Source organism: Bubalus kerabau, chromosome 11, assembly GCF_029407905.1.
Source record: "Bubalus kerabau isolate K-KA32 ecotype Philippines breed swamp buffalo chromosome 11, PCC_UOA_SB_1v2, whole genome shotgun sequence".
Taxonomy (NCBI): Eukaryota; Metazoa; Chordata; class Mammalia; order Artiodactyla; family Bovidae; genus Bubalus; species Bubalus kerabau.
Window position 1 is genome coordinate 23,191,634 of NC_073634.1, and position 8,082 is coordinate 23,199,715.

General features: G+C 48.1%; 1 long non-coding RNA gene across 1 annotated transcript; it reads left to right on the forward strand.

Moving 5' to 3' along the window:
- Nucleotides 1–4,310: 4,310 nt before the first annotated feature.
- Nucleotides 4,311–7,693, forward strand: LOC129622371 (uncharacterized). Its single transcript, XR_008699933.1, has 3 exons — nucleotides 4,311–4,395; nucleotides 6,833–7,083; nucleotides 7,442–7,693. It is a non-coding gene; the product is annotated as an uncharacterized LOC129622371 (long non-coding RNA).
- Nucleotides 7,694–8,082: the final 389 nt, after the last annotated feature.

Consider the following 8,082-nt stretch of genomic DNA (forward strand, 5'->3'; position numbering starts at 1 on the left):
GGCTGGTTGGGGCTGCATTGATGCATGTGGGCTTTATCTAGTCGCAATGGCTTCTCTCGCAGTGGAGCATATGGGCTTTGTTGCCCGTGGCATGTAGAATCTTCCCAGATCAGGGATTGAACCCATGTTCCCTGCACTGGCAGGTGGATTCTTAACCACTGGACCACCAGGGAAGTCCAAATGCAGCACTTTTTAAACTCATGGGAGGAAGAAGCTGGTTTAAGACCTGGGAATGTCATGGGCAGCGTTTACCCCAGGACATGACTGGAAACCAACTTCTCTTGGAGCGTAGATTAGCATCCCACTATCTCACTGCCTGAAGGACACAGCATGGTAAAAACTGATTAGTTCAACCTCCTCTTTATGCTGTTGAAGAAAGGAGAAGTGACCGTCTGATGGCACATGGCTCTGGATCTCCAGCCTCACTTTCCCCTGCCTGGGATACTCCAGGCTGATTCCTACTACCAGCATGGTAGGGAGAAGGAGACAACAGAGGATGAGATGATTGGATGGCATCACCAACTCAAAGGACCTAAGTTTGAGCAAACTCAGGGATATAGTGAAAGACAGGGAGGCCTCGTGTGCTACAGTCCATGGAGTCGCAAAGAGTCGGACGCGACAACCACCACCATGGGGTGAGGATGGCAGGCTGTACACAGATGTGACACCTGTGGGAACACCATGTTCTGACAGTGTGTGAGGTGACCTGACCTTATTCTGAGCATTGCCTGTGAGACCATGGCAGCCACTGGAATCGCAGAGCATCTTAGAATCACTGAAGAAAGTAGAACTCGTTTTTTCCCCCAGAAGAAATTCCAGATCTTGGAACTTGGAAACCAAGAATCCTCTATTTCTACCCCAGGTTGATTACAGTTTTTTTGTTGGATTCTGTGCTCTAGCACAGAAGTCAGCCTCCAAATCCAGAGGCTGCCTAGGCTGAGCTCCTGGCAATGGTCAGTCAGGAATAGATGCTCATAGCAGAGGGAACCGTGGGTATCTGGATGATCAGAGAGGAAGTAAAGGGCAGCTGGGAGGGTAGGTGGACAGGTTGAGGCTGCCTTGGTTCCTCCCTGGCTCAGAGCTCCAGCTGAACCTGACACTCTACATGCCATCAGTAAAATGGACCCTTCATCTGATGATGCAAGAACTACAGCGTTTCATGCTTTACAACCCTGGGAAATCTAGCCTGGTGCCTTTCTCCTACATGCTGTTCAGGTATTGTACATACGAATAACGATGGAATAATGGTGAACTAAATGTGACAGCGGGGGACCGCTCCATTTTCAGAGGAAAACGGTTCTTAAACTCTCCTGGGGAAATCTTCCTCTCTGCTGGGATGCAGACCTCTCTGGCTACTGGAAGCTGCCTGCTGACCCCCATCCCTCCAAGCCCAGCAGGCAGAGGCAGAGCTGTTCCTGGGTACGCCCCTCCCCCCACCACAGACACACACTTAATCCGTTTACTTTCAGATCCTTACTCAGAATCCACCAGGAGCCCAGACCAGGTCCTGGGTTTCCAGGTCCAAAATTTGTGTAGCAAGTCAAAGTATTTCTAACCTGAAACTTTTAATAGCAAGTAAATAAAGTGATCCAGGCTCCAAATGGTCCAGGCACGGCCACCCCATTTACGGCTGTGAATATCACAATAGGTGATTGTTTTAAAGTGTTTTAATGAGTCTCAAAACATCCTACATAATATCAGCCTCCACTTTGGGCCTCCTGACAGGCTCCAGTAAATAACATGAGTTGACAGGAATAAAACAGCTTGCTCAGGAGTAATTGAGCGGAATTAGAATGAACAGACAAGAAAGAAAAATTGGTGCCTGGTTCACAAGGAACTTTTTGTTGGGAACGCTCTGGGAGATTTGGTGGGCTGTAGTCTCGCTGACTAATCACCAGTATAGAAAGTTTACAGTCTCTCTGCCATACCAACGTCTTTAATAACTTGAGCAGCATAAGAGGTGGCTGTTAATTTCAAAGACAGTCATATGAAGTTTTATTGAGTGTGGTGTGGAGTACATAGTTAGCAGCCTGTGAGATAATGAGCCCTTTAAATAGCGCTTTCAAAAAACAGCTTTATTTTTTGCTTGAGCCAAAAGAACAGTGATTTCCTTCTGTTATTGGAAGGCAGGAAAGTGTATTTATTTAAGTAGGATCTCGCCATTGGACACATTATGCGCCCATTTCTTCATCCGGGACGTCTGCGCTGCCAAGAGCCATGAATGTTCAGGTGGACTGAGCTTGGGTGTTGTTGCAACACCCAAGGAAGAGAACAGTGTGGGAAGAAAGGGGTTAAGTGTGTTGGCCACTGCCCCTCCCCCCAGTTCCCCATGGACACTGGCTCCTGGGTCTTCTCTCCCCATCCTTGACTGACAGGGCAGAGCGGAGGTAGAGACCCCTCATGTCTCCAGATGTCACAATGTGGACAAACCAGAGATCAGACCAGTGGGTTCTTTGAGTTAAAAAGAAGCAACTTTGTAAAAAGAGAAGGACATTTACACAGTTCCCCAGGGGTGCTCTGGCACCAGAGACCATGGGTGAGGAGCCATGCGGGCACGCACCTTGCTGGTCTAGAACCATGCACCATGGCCTATTCTTACCTCTCCACACTGTAAGGAATGGATGAAGTGGGCAGGTGATGTGCTTGACATCGCAGAGCCATGGTGGTGGGGCATGGGCTCTCCCGTCACCTCCGAGGCAGCCTAGTTCAGCCCATGGAGGATCCTGTGGTTTATCATTCCCTCTCCCCCACTCCATTCTCCCTCCTTCCCCTCACTCCTCCCCCTCCCCTCTTCCTCCTTCTCCTTCTTTCCTTCCCATCCTCCCCTTTCCCCTACTTTGAATGCATCTGTGAGTAAGTGTGAACAGAAACTGAGACAGAGAAATCTGTCTAGCCCTCTTTGGAAATCTGCTGTTTCCTCATCTCTCATTCTTGTGTTCGGCATTCATTAAGCACAGTGCCAAACACCTGACCACAAATGTGAGAAAGTCTGATAAGCCTCCCCCTCCACCACTCCCACCCAACATGCAGGTCAGCCTTGCCTGGCTCAGCCGGCAGCCTTGGGCAGGGACCATGATGGTGGACAAGGCAGGTGGTCTCCCAATTGAGGAGCACACGTGTTGCTGGCCGTGGCTGCCTGCACCCTTCGTCCTGCAGTGAGTCTGCTGTGAGCGAGTGGCTTCAGCCATGGGACTCCCTGGACTGAGGCTCAACAGTACCAAATCTTACCGATCGGGAACTATAAAACAAAGCAAAACAAACAAACAAAAAAATCAGGCCTTCTCTGAGCCAGTCCTATGGAACAAAGGAAATAAAGTAAACAAAGAGATTAGTTAAAGGAAAAGGAGTTATTTCCTGCCTCAGCTCTAGCAACAAGCAGTCTTTCTTGGTACTTAATTCAGAATGTTGTTAGCAACAAGCCTTCTGGCTTTGCTCATTTTTTTTTTTTAAGACACATTGCTGCCCTTCACACAATATGGCAATTTAGCTGTTTTCAGGGCTTCATTCTGCAATGCGGGTCAAGTTTGACTTCTTCCTGAGCTGTAAATGCTCCATACCCAAGGAAAAACCCCTCCTAGTAGCTTTTGGGATCTGGTGAGCCCTGCAGGAAAGCCCACGGCCTCACTCAACTGCATCAGTTTGGGAGCGGCTGGGAGCTGCATCTGTGGGAGTCCGGAATGCTCAGAGAGGTCGTTTGCAGCCCATGCTGCACTGGAGCTGCTCAAAGATTCTTGCTGGTTCAGAGTGTTAAGAACCCAGAGAGCAGCCTTGTTTGAGTAAAAGAGGGAACTGCTTCTTCTAAAGCTGTCAGGAAGCTTCTTCTAAAGCTGGGGGTCAAATTTACTGTTTCACGGGTTTAACAAAGTAAGGACTATTTAAATACACTTTTGAAGTTCCAATTGTTAGTGCTTCCCAGCCCCAGCGCTGTTTCAGGAGCACCTGGAGGCATGTCTGCATACCGGATGCTGTTCCCCTCATCCTGCCTCCACGCTGGAAGTGTTGTGGGTGAGGCTCACGAGCCTGGATTCTCATCACGCTCCTTGAGTGACCTTTCTGCAGTCAGCCCAGTGCCACTGCACATAAAGGGGATGGCTGTCACTCAGGGGCTGCCTGCATGGCAGGGACATCAGAAGGAGCTAAGGCTGGAATGTTCTGAAGGAGTTCTTTCTTAGGAAAGGTGACCTTGGGGTTTGGGTATGGCAGGGGAGAGGGGATATTGAGTCCCAGAAGCTCCCAATTCAGAGCTAAACACCACCTCCTTAAGGATGCCAGCCTGCTGACCCACCATCCTGAGTAGCTCCGTCAGTGAACTCCCAGCAGCCCCCAGAGATGCAGTTGCCGGGAGGAGTGTAGGAAATGCCAGTGTGTGGCAAATATCATCTCTGGAGAAGGCTGGTAAGAGTCCCTGGAGATGCCCTGTGGGTCAAGTTGAGCAGCTGGGCTGGGGGCAGGAGGTAGGGATTTCCAGTTGGCATGAGGCTCCACAGCATTACCTTGGGTTGCCCTCACTCAAGACCCAGCTCATCTGTCAATATGGCTTCCGCCAGGTGTGTCTGTGCTTGTTGCCCCAGGCTCCTCCAGCTGCCCGGTGCTCACACAGCATGGGTGTCAACAAACCCACTTTGAGCCACCCGTTTGGATGAGGCTCCACACCTGAGAGAGGCTGGGGACATTTCTGATCATTTTGGAGTTGCTGTAAAATATCACCTCCTCTAGAAGCCCCACTACCAATCCTCTGGCTTGCTCCTCTATGCAGAGCTCACTTGTCCACAAGGAGGGAAATAGCTTCTGAGCAAGCATCTAGGGTTTGCTCTTTTTAACAGCAAACACAATTAAGTGACCATTCAGAGTTTCTCTCTTCCTGCCCACATGGGCCATGGATGGCTGAAGTGGAGGGGCCGCCTCAGTGGGTTAGACTCATGGCTGGAATCTATCTTAGCCTCTGGGAAGACGAAGTTGCTCCACCAGGTACCCGGGAAGCTGGGACAACGCCAGGTCAGTTCATCAATGACTATTTCCTGAGTCCCTGCCATTGCCAGGTGCTTTCCTGGACTGCTTATCTTGAGAACTAGCTTTTAGAAAAGTCAAGGACACACGGACCATATTGCAACCCTATGATAGACTATTACACCACCCTGAGACCCCTTTCAATCTCTGGCATTTATCAGACCCTGCAGAGTGAGTCTGCTTATAACATTTTCAGAAGATTCAGAAGATATTAGTTTTAACACATCTCCACCCCTAGCTTCCATGAAGTTCTATCTTTCAGGTGGACGGACCAGGCTTATTGGCCTCCTGCCAATTGCTTGATTTTTAAAGTTCTTAACTCTTCCCGTTTCATAGATGCTCAAAGAGAAGGATTTTTTTTTAAATCACAGATTAAACTTATAAAAGCTTAATGGACTGAAATTGCTAAGTCATCCAATACGCAACAGTCTGGTATAAAAGTAAATGGAAGTAAAAAAGACCTTGCAATGATTACGACATTCAAGTGATAAGTCATTTTGATCGGATGCAAGAAAAGCAGCTGAAAGTTGTTCTTCCCAGCCATGTGGCTTTAGTCTCTGGAAAAGCAGCTATTCATGCAGACAGTGATTCATAGGACTTGATTAGCCCATTCAATCCGGTGACTCTGATTTCCCCATGGATACAGCACAGTCAAGTCAGTAAGTGTCAGGCTGGGCTTTTAACAGCTGTCTTTTCAGAGAAAACTCAGTTGCATAAGGGGAAGGCTGCTGTGCCAGCCTAAAGACAGCTGTTTACAAACATTGTACTTATTCTCTAGCTGAGGGAGGAATCTTGTTCAAGGCGTAAAGAGGAAACAAATGACTCTAGTCTTAAATATAGGCCCTTTAACTGGCAGCAGCAAATCAGTGCAAATGAAGACAAACAGCCCTCTTGTGCTCCCCAAAATGCCACCAACTGGGCTGCAGGCAGCTGCCTCCTAAACTGGGGGCTCTGGATTCCATGATGGTTGGGTTGATATGGTAGAAATTAAACCCCTAAACCTACTTCTTCATTTAAATCTCTGAGTACTTGTCTTATATTTCCAGGCAGGCAGCTGAAATTTGCCCATGGTTCTCTTTTGCACGTTTTGGCCAGTAAGTGTAAACGCAGCACTAGCCAAGGGTAGAGTCCCCAGAATTTTCAGCAGGGCACTCAGAGACTCGTTTGATGGGGAACAAGCATGGACAGAGGCCCCCAGTCTTCCTGGAATTGTCCTGCTTTATGCCTGTTGTTCTAGAGCCTCACCTAGCCTTCCCAGGTGGCTCAGTGGGTAAAGAATCCACCGGCAATGCAGGAGATACAGGAGACATGAGTTCGATTCCTGGGTTGGGAAGATCCGCTGGAGGAGGGCATGGCAACCTACCCCATTATTCTTGCCTGGAGAAAGGAGCCTGGCAGGCTACAGTTCACAGGGTTACAAAGAGTTGGACACGGAAGCGACTGAGCACAGTCTACCTTTGCACTCTCCACCATTTCCTGGGTTGGATGATGCATCATGGAACCACACTGAGAGTTCATCTCCCCAGTCCCAGTCATTATTGGAAGGCCTTGATGTGCACAGGCCCTTTTATTTGAATGAGGATGGTGACTTCCTTGGTGGTCCAGTGGCTAAGACTGAGTGCTCCCAGTGGAGGGGGCCCAGGTTTGATCCCTGGTTAGGGAACTAGATTCCACATGCCACAGCTAAAATTCTGTATGCTACAACTAAGACCTGGTACAGCCAAATCAGTTTTTTTTCTTTTTAAAGGATGAGGATGTGCTTAGGTGGGTGGGCTAGAGTGAGGCCAAGGAAAGGGACCCAGATTTGGCTCTTCTCTCCCCACAGGAATCACAGACTAAGTCAGAAACCGAAGGCACTCCACTCAAGAGGGGGAGAGAAGGGCAGGCTCCCCACTTTCTGGAGAATGCAGAGGCGACATCTGGCAGAGACCTGGGAGGTGCGGCGCTGAGTGGCTGGAGGCAAGCGCTGTCCTAGAGCTCCAGCTTCCTTCCTCCCAGAGCTTGGCCAGAGGATGTGCACACTTGTTCCTGAGTACAGTCAGGATCTCAGTGGTCACCAGGGTACCTTGTGAGAAGGTAAGATGCCTGAGATTGTGTTTAATTTAGTGAATAAGCTTTAAACTTGTGCTCAAGGATTGCCTTAGAGACCCAGGTCCCCGTCCCCCTTCTGGAGACCTCTTGGCCAGAGGACAATGGATGCTGGTCCTCGGCTGCTGTTGAGACTGCATAGCCTCCTGGGTTGTGGTGTGTGTGTGGGGGGGGGGGGTCATTTTTCCTCTTTAACAACACATTCTTTGCACAGGTTGTATTTATGCTCGGATGACCCACTTCTGGTCAGCATGCCTTTCTATAATAAATATCCCTGTCAAGTTCAAACTCACTGGGCTTCAGAGTGAGTTGGGTGATATTAAAAGAACCTTTTCTCTTCTTCCAGGAGCTGTGTAGATTTTGGAGTTTACTCACAAGATCTACTTCTTTATGGCTATGAGTATGAGAGACTTCTTTATTTAAGATCTGGTTTTCGCTTAACCAGCTCTTTCACGTTACTAGCTACGTTGTCTCAAGATTCTTATTGTCTCTGTGCCTCAATTTAATCACTTGTAAATATGAACAAGGGAATTTCCTGGTGGTCCAGTGGTTAGGACTCTGCACTCTCTCCACTGAGGTCCTGGGTTCAATCCCTGGTCAAGAAACTAAGATTCCACAAACTGTGTGGCTCAGTTAAAAAAAAAAATGAGAACATTATTACCGACCTCATAGAGTTTCTGGGAAGATGAAATGTCACCAAGGAAATTTGAAGCAAATATCTTTTGAATGAATAAATGACTAAAGCAATAATAGAAATGTGAAAAATTATCAACTAGCCCATTGTATATGATAAGACATATTTATTGACTATTGTCTGTGGATCAAAACCAGTTCTAAGTTCTTGAACACATACTATTTACAGTTAAGTGAAGAAATTGGGATGCAAACGTATGTCTCAGGGGCACCTGATGTCATGCTCTTAACTTTCATCTGTGTTGCTTCTTCTATACTGGTGATGCATTGCTTTGTCACTAGCAACTCCCCGAA